The sequence below is a fragment of the Bos indicus x Bos taurus genome, chromosome 6 (assembly GCF_003369695.1).
Source record: "Bos indicus x Bos taurus breed Angus x Brahman F1 hybrid chromosome 6, Bos_hybrid_MaternalHap_v2.0, whole genome shotgun sequence".
Taxonomy (NCBI): Eukaryota; Metazoa; Chordata; class Mammalia; order Artiodactyla; family Bovidae; genus Bos; species Bos indicus x Bos taurus.
The window spans coordinates 57,988,550-58,005,283 of NC_040081.1; the positions used below are offsets into that span (position 1 = coordinate 57,988,550).

At 40.9% G+C, this 16,734-nt stretch overlaps 1 long non-coding RNA gene across 1 annotated transcript in view; it reads right to left on the reverse strand.

The window, feature by feature from the left end:
• Window positions 1-16,483, reverse strand: part of LOC113894208 — a 234,109-nt gene extending 217,626 nt beyond the window's left edge. The window contains exon 1 of the long non-coding RNA XR_003511515.1: window positions 15,046-16,483. This is a non-coding gene — a long non-coding RNA (uncharacterized LOC113894208). The remainder of the gene's footprint in view (window positions 1-15,045) is intronic.
• Window positions 16,484-16,734: the final 251 nt, after the last annotated feature.

Sequence of the window (16,734 nt, forward strand, 5' to 3'; positions counted from 1 at the left end):
GTCCACTGAGTGGGTGATGCCATCCAAGCATCTCATCTTCTGTCGCCCCCTACTCCTTTTGCCTTCAATCTTCCCCAGCATCAGGGTCTTTTTCAATGAGTCAGTTCCTCACATCAGGTAGCCAAAGTACTGGAGCTTCAGTTTCGGCATCAGTCCTTCCAATGAATATTCAGAGTTGGTTTTCTTTAGGATTGACTGGTTTGATCTTCTTGTAGTCCAAGGGACTCTTAAGAGTCTTCTCCAGCACCGCAGTTTGAAACCTTTGATTCTTCAGCCCTCAACCCTCTTTATGGTCCAACTCTCACATCCATACATGACTACTGGAAAAACCATAGCTTTGACTATATGGACCTTTGTCAGCAAAGTGATGTCTCTGCTTTTTAATACACTGTCTAGGTTGGTCATAGATTTTTTTCCAACGAGCAAGCATCTTTTAATTTCATGGCTGCAGTCACTGTCTACAGTGATTTTGGAGCCCAAGAAAATAAAATCTGTCATAAGGGTGGTGTCATCTGCATATCTCAGGTTATTAACATTTCTCCCAGCAATCTTGATTCCCTCTTGTGCTTCATCCAGCTCAGCATTGCACATGATGTACTCTGCATCTAAGTTAAATAAGCAGGGTGACAATATTCAGCCTTGATGTACTCCTTTCCCAATTTGGAACCAGTCCGTTGTTCCATTTCCAGTTTTAACTGTTGCTTCTTGACCTGCATACAGATTTCTCAGGAGGCAGGTAAAATATATTGCCTGGTATTCCCATCTCTTTAAGAATTTTCCACTGTCTGTTGTGATCCACACAGTCAAAGGCTTTGGCGTAGTTAGTAAAGCAGAAGTAGATGTTTTCTGGAACTCTCTTGCTTTTTTTATGATACAACAGATGTTGGCAGTTTGGTCTCTGGTCCTCTGCCTCTGCTAAATCCAGCTTGAACATCAGGAAGTTCTTGGTTCATGTACTGTTGAAGCCTATCTTGAAGGATTTTGAGCATAACCTTGCTAGAATGTGAAATGACCACGATTGTACAGTAGTTTGAACATTCTTTGGCATTGCATTTCTTTGAGATTGGAATGAAAACTGACCTTTTCCAGTCCTATGGCCACTGCTGAGTTTTCCAAATTTGCTGATGTATTGAGTGGAACACTTTAACAGCACCATCTTTTAGAATTTGAAATAGCTCATCTGGAATTCTATCACCTTCACTAGCTTTTTTTTTCATAAAAATGCTTCCTAAGGCCCACTTGAATTCACATTCCAGGATGTCTGGCTCTAGGTGAGTGACCACACCATCATGGTTATCTGGGTCATTAAGACCTTTTTTGTATAGTTCTTCTGTGTGTTCTTGCCACCTCTTTTTAATCTCTCTGCTTCTGTTAAGGTCCTTACCGCTTCTGTCCTTTATCATGCCCGTCCTTGCATGAAATGTCCCTTGATATCTCCAATTTTCTTGATGAGATCTCTAGTCTTTCCCTTCTATTTTTACCTCTGTTTCTTTGCATTGTTCATTTAAGAAGGCTTTCTTATCTCTCCTTGATATTCTTTGGAACTCTGCATTCAGTTGGGTATATCTTTCTCTTTCTCTTAGCTATTTACATACTGAGGAAAGAAAAGTTTACGTAATAGTCATTCCACTGTAGTGCTTCTGTCTGGCTCCCCAAATAGACTCTAGCTTCTCAAAGCCAGGAGTTGTGTCTGGTCCTCGCATACCTATACCAGCACCAGCACAGAGCCTGCTGCATGTGTGTTTGCTGCAAACATAACTTCCATCAGCCACATCACTCTCCTCACCAAGCCTGAAGATCATGTCTCTAACATACAGCCCTGGGTACGTCTGAGGAAGGAATTATGCCAATCTGACAGGAGCTACAGTGATTGGGGATAATTGCTCCCCTTCCCTCCTTCCTACTGCCAGTACCAGGGTGAAAACATCCAGTAAATGTGGGCAAGGTCAGTAAAACCCAAGGAGCTTCCTGATGCCTCTTGTTGCTACTCCCTACAACTGTGCTATGAGCTGGGCCAGGTGGGCTGAGGCCAAGCAGAAGGGCCAGTTGAGGGTCAGAGAGACCCCTTTTCCCCCCTCAGCCCAAACCTCTACAACTTGGCCCTCCCTCATTAAGACACTGTTTTCAGGAGGCCCAGTTAAATGCATACTGCTTTCTAAAAGCCAAATGAATGACAATGAAGTCTCATTCCTTCCTTCATAGGTTCATTCATTCTACAAACATGGATTAAACACCTACTGTGTCTGACTGACTGTGCTGCATGTTGAAGAGGCATAACCTGGGCTCTCAAAGAACTCTGGGACTCCAGAAGGAAACAGACAACAATAAAGTGTGATGAGAGCTGGAAGTGGAAAGTGTCGGCTGTGAGAACATATGGGAATCAGGGCAGGACAAGGTAGAATGTGGACTACAGGCTGAAGCTGAAAAGAGCTCTGAGCAGGATGGAATTTAATTTCTTGAAGGATGTGTAGGTATTAGGCAGGTGCATCAAGAAAGTGTGGAGATCAGGGAAGAGTATCCAGTAAGATACAGAGACAGAGACCACAGCACATCCAATAAAGGACAGAGGGTCAGGAAGTGGCAAACGGAGATCTGATGAGGAAGAACCCAGAGCACATCAGGAGGTGAGTTCCAAGCTCCTGGGGCCAGGGAAGGGAACATCCTTCAGTGGAGATTGGGGGTACTGGAAAAATAGGTGGGAGGTGATGTGAAATCTTAATCCACTTCTGGCTTTACACACAAGAAAGCAGAACTATAGAGGCAAGAAATCATTAAAGTCGTACAGCGAGCAATCAGCATAGCCAGACCTGAAGCTGGGTCTCTGGACCTATGAGAGTAAGAAGAAATTAGCTCCTCAAAATGGTGAACAGCTCCAGGTCCCTCTCTGCTGGAATCCAGATTCCTATCCTCCTTCCTCCAAAAAGCTGCTTTCTCCATCGTCTGTCAAAGATAGTAAAGGCAGTCACAGGTTGCTAGAGAAGGTGGTGAAGGTTAGGAAAGGCCCTTAATAAAAGAACTAGAAGACTCCCCAGCCGTCCTCACAAAGTTTACCACAAGGTCCTTTACAGACCTTGAAAGCTCAGTCCCAGACATTATTTCTCTGGAATGATATCCTTGAGTTTATGAATGGAATGTCCCCACTTTGCATCTTTTTCCTTTGAGATTCATTATTTTCTAATACTGCTTTTACTACTCAAATTATGATAGTCCTGCTGATGCTCATGCATCCTAAGGAGGTACCATCTAGGTAGCACTCACTCTTTGTAGAATTTTCCAGCTTCCTTGTCTTTCTTTTCTAAGAAGTTAGACTCATCTTTCCAATTACTAGAATGAAACAGACACAAGACAAAGTAAATCATTCTGGAAAATCATAAATGTTATGGTTGAATAAAAAGTAATTTTAAATGAAAATACGTCTCACAAAACAAGGAAGTACATCTCTCAGGCACTGCCTCTCTAACAAACAATATGTAAAATGTAGCAAAACAGATCATAAAGATACCTAAACTACACACTGAAACTTCTTCCTAAAATATTTTTTCTTGTTTGAAGTTAGGACTTCAGAAATCTTAATTGCCTTGGTTCAACAAATTCTGAAGATTGATATACATATTCATTAATTCACTTATTAATCCACATAGGATCAGCCTCACAATTTGAGTGGCTCTGCTGCAAAATTCAAATAGGGACCGCTTGTTCTGCATTACTAAAAATTTCCAAGATGGCAATGGCAACCATTAAATCAAGCATTAAACTCACCTTTGTGAGTGTGCAACCTGGTGCAACTACCCAGGCTGCATGCCCATGAAGTCCATCCTGCATCCGTCACATGATGGACCAGGTGATGGAATGCAGTGGGGAGTTAGACATGTGGTCTGTGTCCTCCCTCTAGAGTGCACAGAAGAAAGGAGTGAAAGGAATAATCATCTGAAGCGTGACGAGGACTAAGGTCAGGGAGGTGCCCGGTCACTTGGAAGCTCCCTCGTAGTGGATCAATGAAGAGCTCTTTAAGAAGAGGACCTGTAAGCTGAGGATGGGTGAATGACTAGGCTTCTGTCCTAGAGCAGGAGTGAAAGTCATGAGGTCAAAGGAAGAGTTTAACTAAGAGATTGGAGAAAAGACTGGAGAGCGCAGAGCTGAAGGCATTGCAGAGAAGGGAGCATGACTGTAGAAAAGAGAACACAGTGGGGTGTGTTTTGGGGAAGATGGAGATGTAGACGAGGACCAGCCCTGAAGGAAGGTTGGATTTTATCCTAAAGACAGTGAGAAGTTCTTATGGGTTTCTTAGGCTACTCTTAGCTGCACAGTGAGCCAGGAAAGGAATCAATGGTGCTGTCAGTGGAAGAAAACCAGGGGTCACTCCTGGTAAGGGGAAAACAGGAAGTTAGTCTGCACGATGGCACTGGAAGTCCTGGTTTGACAGATCATTCAGCCTTTGCGCTGGGCTATGATCCTACTACCTTGGAGACTGTGCATCTCCACAGCCTCACCAGCAGGTCTGAAGAGTAAGAAAAATGGATTTTTCCTCTTCCACCATCAGAGCTCTGCCAGTAGAAAATGTGTTCCAAGCCTTCTATGTCATCCCTAAACAACGGTGTCCATGAAACTTGGAACTTGGTAGGTTGGTAATCAGTGCTCACTGGGAAGTTTCCCAGACCAACTTGGCACCCTTTGTGCCTATTATAACTTACCTGTTTACTGATTTGCCTTTCCTACCGAACTATTGGTTGCCTAAAAGCAAGAAATATGTCTTAAACATTTTTGTATTCTAGTTCCTCACAAGGTACGTCAGTAAATAATAGGTAATTAAATTATACTAAATACAGCTTGTACTGTACTCAGGCAGAGTACAGTATGCATTCAGTCATTTGAGGGAGACTGAACTTGAAAACTATTAAATGTGTAAAATTTTTATAAAGAAAAATTCTTATGGATTCCAAAATATTGGCTTTAAAATTCATTTGGGGGGGCCTTCCCTGACAGTCCAGTAATTAAGATGCCGCATTTCCACTCAAGGGTACATAGGATTGATCCCGGTCTGGGAACTGCCAGGCTACCTAGCCAAAAAAAAAAAAAATTGGGGGGACCCAATTTTTTTTTTAAATTTGGAGACTGTTCTGAAATGATCAAAGTATTAGTCTATTTGATAATAAGCTCCTTGGCAGACAGGACTATGTGTTTTCAACTTCTATCTCCCACAGGGCATGGCATATAGTAGGTGGCTCATTATTCAGTGAATGTGTAGATCACACATACACACACACATATATATACAATAAAAGTACAAACAGGAAATCACACCATATGAGGCATCTCAAAGACATGTGAGTGTGTAGTTATTATGCATCAAAACTCAAAAAGGTAGATGATAACATCGCTTATTTTGTAGAAGCATTTCTCCATGTGATGTTTAATAGAAAAATATATAAGGAGGGAAATGAGATGAGACACTACATACTTTTCTACTTTAAAAAGACATATAAAATGATTTAAATAAAGTGATATAACTGTACAGTCAATTCAGAGAGGAAATATTCAAGAATAAGCGATTTTCAAGAAGTATTATTTTATGATCTGACATCAGAGAAATTGTTGAAAAAATGGAAGAATCGCCCTGCCTTGGAGTCTTATTAATGAGGCAATGGGAAGGTATTTGGTGAACCACTTGTAACTAGAGACCCAGCCGGAAAAAGAGGGGGTGGAGTTTCTGAGGAACCAGACAGAAACGGGATTTTCTCAGCTGAGTTTGCAGTTTCACTTAGCTTCTGATAAAAGTCATCTCTAACAATTAATAAGAACAGATGCAATTTTTCTTATAGGTCTTTAGTGTCGGGACTATGACCAGCTTCTCAATCCTGAGTAATCCTTTCTATATCTCTTCCTTTGTCCCTGAGATCTACAGACTAGATCTACAGATAGATCTACAGATCTATCCCCAGACTCTGCTGAACTCCCCTGCTTCTTGATAACTTTCCCCCATCTCTCCATTCGTACAGCTTCTCAAGGACTAGTATAACAGGTCCCTTGAACATGTGCCCTTCGTGGAAAACAAATACAACCATTCCCTTAAGCTGGAAGAGATCTTAGAGACTAACTAACCAAAGAAACCAGGAAACTTGCAGTGACTTCTATGACATTGCAGAGCTCTTTTAGCAAAAGGATCTTACTCCCATGTTCTGAGATCACCTCTACAACTTCTCAGTGTCTAGCCCAGGAGGAGCAGGAACGGTTGGCTTCCCAAATTAATGTAGTACTTAATAATTTCATATATTAGTAGTTCAACTCTAAACCATTCTAAAAAGCAACTTTTAAATCCATCTTGCGTGTTTATTTCCCTTGTGGAAATAATTTCAATGCTTCCTTGTCTTGATGAATATGTATCCAGGCATATATATAATTTTTATGTTGGCATAATCAGTGCATGTGCTTCTTATGCTTCTTTTGTTCCATGTGAACGGTCACATTAAACACTTTTGCAGCTTTCTAGAGTATCACTGAAAAAAGTGAGCAACCCAATAGAACTTTCTGTGATAATGAAAATGCCTAATACCTGCTCCTGAATGGTAGCTACTAGCCATATGTGGCTCTTAAGCATCTGAAGTGGAGCTAATGTAACTGAGGGACTGAATTCTTATCTTATTTGATTTTAATTTATTTAAATGCAAATGTAGATAGCCACTTCTGGGTAAATGACTCCACTATTGGCCACCACAGTTCTAAAGACTCATTGTATGTGTTTCTTACAATGGATATGTAATATTTCATAGTATTGGTATCTTACTTTATTATTTCTCTGTCCTTCGGTATTCAAAAAATGCTTTTCTTTCTTTTTTGGTTATTTCAGCAAATACCGGAGAAGGCAATGGCACCCCACTCCAATACTCTTGCCTGGGAAATCCCATTGACGGAGGAGCCTGGTAGGCTGCAGTCCATGGGGTCGCTAGAAGTTGGACACGACTGAGGGTCTTCACTTTCACTTTTCACTTTCATGCATTGGAGAAGGAAATGGCAACCCACTCCAGTGTTCTTGCCTGGAGAATCCCAGGGACGGGGGAGCCTCATGGGCTGCCATCTATGGGGTCGCACAGAGTCGGACACGACTGAAGCGACTTAGCAGTAGCAGTAGCAGTCAGAAAATACAGTGTACAGTTACATAGACACTGCTAAAAAAAAATGGTTGCTTTTATGGCATCTTTTTCTTTCGGTGTATTTGTTTAGTTCTTGCACGCATGCTAAGTTGCTTCAGTCGTGTCTTCCTCTGTGACACCATGGACTGTAGCCTGCCAGTCTCTTCTGTCCATGGGATTCTCCAGGCAAGAATGCTGGGGTGGATTCCGTTTCCTACTCCAGGGGATCTTCCCATCCCAGGGATCGAACCCTTACCTCTTATGTCTCCTACATTGGCAGGCATGTTCTTGACCACTAGTGCCACCTGGGAAGTTAAACCTCCTGCAAATGAAATTATAACTGGGTGGTGTTTTGACTAAAATATTCCTCAAAGTTTCCCCAAAGCCCCCAACTGTCTCTTTTATCCTCCCATTACATACCCTCAGAACCAAGAACTCTGTCAAGAACCCAGGTCTTCCATTCCCAAATCCTCTGGTGGAGCCTTACTCTCATCCCTTTCTCCTAGCCAACCTCCCTCATCACCCCTCACTCATGCTTTAAGGTTCCTCTTCCTCAAGCCAGGTTCATCCTTTTTCATTATCCTTAGGAACAAAGACTCAGGTCATTTTGATTTAATGGATTAGCTGCTAATCCAGACAAGATAGAAAGTGCAGGGATGTCCTGACAGTTCAGAGTCTGGGACACATCCCACAGCCCCAATCCCAAGTCCCTACTCATGGCTGGGGAAGTGGGGAAGGGGGTTTGAAAACACAGTGTTTGAAGTCAGAGAGATCTGGTGATATGAGTGTCCCTGAGCAACCTCAGCTCACCATGATGCTTGCTGTGTTTCTCACACGCCACAGTCATCTCCATAGAGAGGATACTCGTGAAATGGCGCACAGGGAATACAAACTCACCAGCATCAATTAGGGAAGATGAATAGACCACTCTCCAGATCACTTGAATGGTGAAAGTTGCAAAAGCTGAGCAATCCCACCTCGATTTTCAGGTTGGACAATGTTAAAAATGAAGCTGGCACTAAAGGGACACAATGTGGAACTCTGAATCATGAGGTACTAAGAAGGAAACACCGCAGGTAAAGCTTTAGCAGAAAAGGAAGAATGGAGTAAAATAAGGAAATTGATCACTAGATCATGTAAGATCATTGAGTTAAAGAGATACTTGTAAACTGTAATAAGCACAGGTAAGATCAATGCCTGCACAAGCATTAGGCAGACACCAACAATGCAAGGTAATCATCCTGAGCAACCAAGACAGCTTGCTGCAGTTATTGGTTCATAGATGGTCCAGAGCAAAGGTTGGGATTTGCTTATGTTTGTCCCTTCAGACATCTGTCATGTGGGGAATCAGACTGAGTTAGCCCATGGAAGATTACAGGATGAGAGCTCTGATCAAACCAAATCTGAAGCCCATCTACATCTGGAATTTTCAGGCTGCATCCTTCCTTTTGATGACGGATTTACAATGCTAAGACTTTCCTAATGTGAGGTTCCTGTACGTGGAGCTGTCCCAAGGAAATCCACTCCTGCAGAGACGAACCTTTGGAGGAAATTCTCTTTTGCACAATCTGTAGAAATTGAGCATTAATTCAGAATAGCAATATACTGTTAACAGGAGGGGAGGATATTGAGGAACTCAGGTGTAGTCTGCCACTTGATCAAATCATTTGAACTTCGCTGGGTGTCAGCTTCCTTATTTATAAAATAAGGATGTTAGGAAACATAAGTTTGTTTTTAAACTTAATTTTGACTAAACAAGTAACTTTAAACTGAATTTGACAACCTAAACCTTCTCCACCTTTTCCTCCTGAATGAATTTTACAAGGAATCCCAGTATAGAGCACAGATAAATGCAGAGATGTCTGGTTAAACCAGGGTGAAGGCTAGAGCCTGTCTACTCTACTTCCTATCATCCCCTCAAGACGGCCCTGGAAGCACCTCCAGGAAGTCCAAGGACCTGGTGAAACAATCTGAGATCTCTAGACTAGAAGCTCCCCAGGTTCCCGTCTGGCTTGGACATTAAGGGTATTTAGATACTGGATGTAGAGGTCCGTTCTTCATTGTTCTCAGTCTCCAACCTATGCATCCCCATCCCCATCTGCTATACCAGCTTGTATAAACACATGCTTCAAAGAATAAAGTTAATGAATATTTAACTTCAAAAGCATATATTTGCCTTCAACATCAGAACACATCCAGTCAAATACCTGTCTCCAAAAGAATATTTTATAAATTAAGTATAGCTTCTGATAAGCAAAATTCAGGATTTTTATGGCTCTGATATATGATGTCTTAGTTCATGTGGGATGCTATAGCAAAATACCATAGACTGAGTGGCTTTGAAACAATAGAAATTTAGTTCTCATAGTTCTGAAGGCTAGAAAGTCCAAGATTCAGAGTGTCTGATGACAACAAGCTTCCTAGTTGATAGATGACTGTCCCTTTTGCTATGTCCACATGGTGGAAGGGGCAAGAGAACTCTCTGGGCCTCTTTTATAAGGGCACTAATCCTATTCATGAGGGTTCTGCCCTCATGACCCAATCACCTCCCAAAGGCCACATCTTTTAGTACCATCACCTCGGGGAACTGGGCTTCCCTGATGGCTCACATGGTAAAGAGTCTGCCTGCAATGCAGGAGACTCGAATTCAATCCCTGGTTCAGTAAGATCTCCTGGAGAAGGAAATAGCAACCTACTCCAGTATTCTTGCCTGGAAAATCCCAGGGACAGAGGAGCCTGGCAGGCTGCAGTCCACGGGGTTGCAAAGAGTCAGACAGGACTGAGCGACTAACACTTTCGCTTTCACTTTGAGGGGTTAGGATTCAACATATGACTTTGGTGGGGACACGAACATTCAGACCATAGTACGCAGTGTGTCTCACTTGGGGATCTTTGAGAGAACTGCTCCAGATCTCATAAAGGCACTTCACAGTGTCATCAGGGATCCAAGCACTTTCCAGCTCTGCTCCACGTTCTTAACACGGGGCCTTTTCTCATCCTTTTATGAAGTGCTTTCTCATTGTTCCTCTGGACCTCATCTTCACATTCCAGGCATGAAAATAAAAGAACAATGAAGGGCCCACCCTCACAAAAGTTTCTCCTTTAGAAAGGTTCTGCCCTGTAGGTTGGGAATGGCAGCCTCCCCCAAGAACTTACACTTGCACCTCAATATCCCAAACTGAAAATGTCACATGACTGCCCCTCAATGAAAGAGGATCAGGGAGAAAGATGGTAGAAGGAGACTGGTCAGCCAGCCAGTAGAGACAGTGAACCAACCGAGAGATACATAGTTGATGTACCTGGAGGCGAAAAGAGGACCTCAACCTCTAGGAAACCTCTGCCTCCATCAGAGGAGCTGGAGGATGGTGAAGGGAAAAGCTGGAGAGACAGGAAACAGTTCCTCCGTAGATGATGGGATGCTTCCAGATGGTTCTAGGTTGATCTCTGTGGGGGTAGAGACAGATGAGGGAAACATCTTGATGTCTCCACTCCACTGGTATAACCTCAGCCTCCTTCTAGGACACAGAGCAAATCTCAGTCCAGTCTATTGGCTGGTTCCTTCATCCCACAGGTTTTACAAGGTCAAGCCCCATACTGATCACTAGCATTGCCTGAGACTATGTATGAAGCCCACTGAGCTTGAGGGTCCTGTGTCACAAACCTAAGCCACATCCTAACATCAACTTTATCAGTCATAAAGATGCATTTCATCCTTGTCTGCCCTACTCCTTTATTTTGTCTCTGAATTAGTTCTGAACTCAGCAGTGGGAAGAGTCATCATTGACTGGATCTCTTCTCTCTGTGTCTAAGCAGTTCTAAGACTAGTGAGAGCTTAATACGTAAGTGAAAAAAATGTTCAATCATTGCTCCAGGACTTCTCTGATTATGACATTTATATTCCCATATACATGGATCAAAGCAGATGGCAGGAGTGTAAAACTTTTGACAAGTAAACAAGAACACAGAATTATATTAGTATTACTGCTACTAGTGAGACACCCAGCAAAGTCCCTGGAATTTTTTATTGAATGAATGAATGTTTAAAGTAATACACTTTCCAGCTCAGATTTTGGCACAGTATAAAGGAAAGGGTGAACAACTAGGAAATTTTTTTCTCTCATAGCTTCTAGTGGATGGTTAAGCAGGAAAAAAAAAAAAAATTACAGACAGAGCAAGAAAGAATGCTGGTTAAAATATTCCATTGTAGAAAAGGGAACCCTCCTACACTGTTGGCACTATGGTAGGAATGCATGCTGTCTATGGAGAATAGTATGGAGGTTTCTTAAAAACTAAAATTAGAGTTGCAATATGATCCAGCAATCCCACTCCTGGGCATACATTCAGACAAAACTCTAATTCAAAAAGATACATGCACTTCAATGTTCTTAGCAGCTCTATTTACAATAGCCAGACACGGAAGCAACCTAAATGTCCATTGACAGATGAATGGATAAAGAAGATGTAGTATATACACACAATGGAGTACTACTCAGCCAAATAAAAGAATGAAATAATGCCATTCCAGTAACATGGATGGACCTAGAGATTATCACTTTAAATGAAATAAGGAAGAGAAAGACAAATGCCATATGATAGCACTTATATGTGGAATCTAAAATATAACACAAATGAACTTATTTGTGAAATAGAAACATACTCACAAACATAGAAAACAAACTTATGGTTACCAAAGAGGAAAGAGGGTGGGGGAGGAATAAATAAGGAGTTTGGGATTAGCAGATACAAACTACTGATGAACAGTAAGGTTCTACTATATAGCACAGGGAACTATATTCAATATCCTGTAATAAAACATTATGGAAAAGAATATGAATATATATACATATGTATTCATATATACATATATATATAACTGGATTACTTTGCTGTACACCAGAAACTAACACATTGTAAATCAACTATACTTCAATATAAAATTAAATATATTTATATATATATTCCTCAATAACAGAACCCCTTCTCATGTTAGTATTCAAGGCAACACTCACTCCTGTGTAGTAGACAAATGATAATGTCAAGCTTTTGCTTCATGTCATGTTAGATTCAGAATTTTAATTTGTTTTGTGACATGTCTGAATGTATAATAATAAGCAAAAGTTTAATGAAGTTCTTGATTTTTAAAAATAATCTGAATAGTATTGAATGCAAAAATATAAAATTATTGTATTCACATGAATTATGAGAAAGCAGCTGAAAATATGATGTTATAAAAACTGTTATTTAAGCTACTCTCCATATTTATTCTTTCTTCTTCCTGACTTCTAGCTGGACACATGGCTGCCCAGAATGGAGACTGTATTGCCTAGACTTCCTTGAAGCTAGGTGTGACCCTATGACTAACTTCAAAGCAAAACCATGAAATACAATTCATGTGTGAATTCCTACTTTCTAGGATGCAGATATGATGACTGGTGCTCCAGCAGCCATTTTGATCCATAAGGTGATTTCAGGAATAGAAGTCACACATTGGCAGAGCAACAAGATAAGCTTAAGTCCCATACACCATGGAATGCCTTACCAGGTTTGGACTTCCTCCAGACCCCTTAAACACAAGGGACATGGATAGACTAACCTGCTGTCATTTTGAGTTTTTCTATCACTTGTGTCTGATCCTAAAGAATATATACGCAAGTCTTCATAGTCACATTTTATTCATAGGCTCCACACTCATATAAACTAGGTTTGAATGCAGTTGTATATTAATTTGGACTTCCCTGGTGGCTCAGACAGTAAAACGTCTGTCTACAATGCAGGAGACCCGGGTTTGATCCCTGGGTTGGGAAGATCCCTTGGAGAAGGAAATGGCAATCCACTCCAGTACTATTGCCTGGAAAACTCATGGACAGAGGAGCCTGGTAGGCTATAGTCCATGGGGTCACAAAGAGTCGGACACGACTGAGAGACTTCACGTTCACGTATATTAATTAACATTTGTAACACTGGGTAAGTTCCACAATCTCTCCATATCTCAAGCACAGAATAAAAGTATATCCTTCTAAAGCACCTGGTAGAGTGTCTAGCAAAAGTAAATGCTAAATAAATGTTAGCTATTAAAGCTGAGGTTGATATAATGAGTCATAGTAACTACTATAATTAGCCAAAGTGAATGCACTTTCAATGTGGTCATTGAACATTTTATGTGGATCTTTTTGATGTACTAACTTTTTTTTAAGTATTGGATGATTTTTTCTATTTTGTCCTAAGTCATCTTACATTTAATCTATCGGTGAGTTGTAATCCAGAGACAAAAAAGCTACTATTCCTACAATAACACAGTTGACATTTCTTCGGTAATATTTAATAAATTTTAAGAAGGGTTAGAAATAGTAGAGACTTGAGTGATATTTGGCTGTATTGACTTTTTGCTAAAGCCCATGGAACTCCGTGAGAAATGCTCTTGTTGCTGTTCAGTGGCTGTCAAGTCCAACTCTTTGTGACCCTATGAGCTGAAGCACACCAGGTTTCCCTGTCCTTCACTATCTCCTGGAGTTTGCTCAAACTCCATTGAATCAGTAATGCTATTCAAGCATCTCATCCTCTGTTGCCCCTTCTCCTCTTGCTCTCCACCTTTTCCAGCATCAGGGTCTTTTCCAATGAGTTGGCTGTTCCCATCAGGTGGCCAAAGTACTGGAACTTCAGCTTCATCATCAGTTCTTCCAGTGAATTCTCTGGGTTGATTTCCTTTAGGATTGACTGATTTGATCTCCTTGCTGTCCAAGGAACTCTCAAGAGTCTTCTCCAGCACTACAGTTAGCAATTGCAATTGAATCTGTTGAGTAGGACATCGTGTTTGCTTGGTTATGGAGAAATGGTTGAATTTAAACATAAAAGATTCAATGAAAACCCACATAATAGAAATGTATCATTGATTTTCAAGTTGATAAGGGCAGGAAATTAAGGTGGTTAGCAAAAGGAAGCATTATGCCACTGCAGGAAGAAAATCTGTAACTGCCAAGTGATGTACCATTGTGTCAGCTTCAAGATCTCCTGGGCTTTCTCTGTAAAGGACAGACACAATTCCAAAACCAGTAGTGCTTGACAACTTTCAAAACCAACTGAAAATATCATTTCTCTAGAACAACTAAAAGAAACAAAGATACCAGTGGGAAGACATGGATTCAGGAACCAGACTTATAGTTCTGTGTGTGTTAGTCACTCAGTTGTGTCTGACTCTTTATGACCCCACAGACTGTAGCCCTCCCACTGCTCTGACCATGGTATTCTCCAGGCAAGAATACTGGAGTGGGTTGCCATTCCCTTCTCCAGGGGGTCTTCCCAACCCAAAGACTGAACCCTGGTTTCCTGAATTGCAGGCAGATTCTTTACCATCTGAGCTATCAGGAAAGCCCAGATTTATAGTTTCATGTAGAATATTTAAAACATATAAAAAGAAAGCTCAATAATTTATAATCATACATATTCATAGTATTCATAATAATAATAATTGACCAGGCATACTCTGAAAGTATCCACAAGAAAGAAATCCCAACTAAAATTAGGTTAATCTTCAAGCTCAAGCCTAGTTCTTGGACAAATAAATCTCAGTCTCCAGGCATTAAATTCAAATCAGTAATAGGCATTGCCTGATGCTCAGTACTAAAAGTAGGATTGTGATGACGTCCTGACTTGGTATAAAGAATGCTGTGATCAGTTAGTGATGTCTTTTATGAGTACAGGACAGAGATGATGGATCTATGCACTGACTTTATTTTATATCCTCCCAGTTCAATCTTGTGCTTCGGGTCCTATCCCAGATGTTCCAGGTATCATAGCTAAGTACCTGCCTTCTTTCCCTGGATCCAAGTTCTTGTCTTGGCAACCTCCCTATTCACACCAGTCTCCTTGGAATGGAGAGACAGAGCATTCATTGTTTGCCAGTGATACAAGCCCAACTCACACTAGCTGAAGCAGAAGAAATGGGATGTATCGTCTGTTAACTACAGAGTCCAAGGATGCAACTGGTATCCAGCACAAGATGTAGAAGTTTCATCATGTAGTCAGCAGTCTATTTCTCTCTCTTCCTTTCTTCTTTTCTTAAACAGATTTTCTGTAGAGAAAGAAAAATGACCACTAGCAATGCCAGACTCACATCCACCCCACCTCAGTAATCACAGTCCAGAAGGTACAAATCTTTTCTGATGGCCCTTAAAAAAAAATTCCCAGGTAGGATTCCAATTTACCTTGATTCAGTTTCATGGACAGATAAAAACTATGAATACCAGGAGGACTGAGAACTCTGATTGGTTTCAATGTCCACCCAGGTATCTGTTAATAGGAAAAGGGCTCTGTAAAAGAGAGTATCTAAGCACAGGTGGCTTCTAAGGGAAAAGTATCTATGGACATTAGGGATCTGTAAATTACCTTAAAATCATTTGTGGTCAGAAATCCTGAGAAAGTCTTCACTCAGTGACATATACACATCCAAGAGCTGGGGCATTTTAAAAGTTCCTCTAGTGATTCTCTTAATTACCTGGTTTGGAAGCCTTTGCTTACAATGCAAGAGGAGTTCTCATTTCATAGAAAGGTTACATAGGGAGAATTTATTCTCCTTTCATCAAGGAAAACTGTCTTTCGGTTTACCAGAGAAAGACTTCTATTTTAAGAAACAAGATCTGGGAAAAGAAATGAAGCCAGGAAAGTGATTCTGCCACTCAAATCGCTTTTATGGGGGGGACATGTGCCAATCTGGAAGAAAAGGTTGGGAAGACACACCCACTGCTGACAGCCTCTCAGGGACAAGGAATAACAAGTCAGAAAACAAAGTCAGCTCAGTTCTCTGATAAAACGTATGCTCTCCCGCTACTTTGAAGTGGGACCCTGAAGACCTGCACACTGAGTGTAAAGGTCAACTGGAAGCAAATCAGCCACCACACTGCCTGCAGCTCAGTTTTACAACATCCAGAGGCTAAAAAATATCAGTCAATGCATACTTGGATTAAGGTGATCCCAGACTGCTAATACATTCACGTGATACAAAAATAAAACTTGTCTTCTGGTAAAAAGAAAATATCATCTCAGTTCTCAAATTATTTCTACAAGTTTTTAGAATAAGATGTTTGGGACACAATTAAGAATGACTAGACACACAAAAAAGACAAAATACCACGAGTGAGAACCAACGGAAATAACAGACAACAGAAACAGACCCAGAGATACTCCACATTCTAGTAGATATGGCATAGATTCTGAAACAACAATGCTTACTATGTTCAAGGAGATAAAAGATAAACTTTGAAATGTTGGCAAAGATCTGTAAACTATAAAAGTGACACTACAGCTTTGAAAAGCGATCAAATAGAAATTCTAGAACTGAAAATACAATGGCCAAAATTAAGGACTTTCGTTCTTTTTTTTTTTTTAACTTTACATAATTGTATTAGTTTTGCCAAATATCAAAATGAATCCACCACAGGTATACATGTGTTCCCCATCCTGAACCCTCCTCCCTCCTCCCTCCCCATACCATCCCTCTGGGTCGTCCCAGTGCACCAGCCCCAAGCATCCAGTATCGTGCATTGAACCTGGACTGGCATCTCGTTTCATACATGATATTTTACATGTTTCAATGCCATTCTCCCAAATCTTC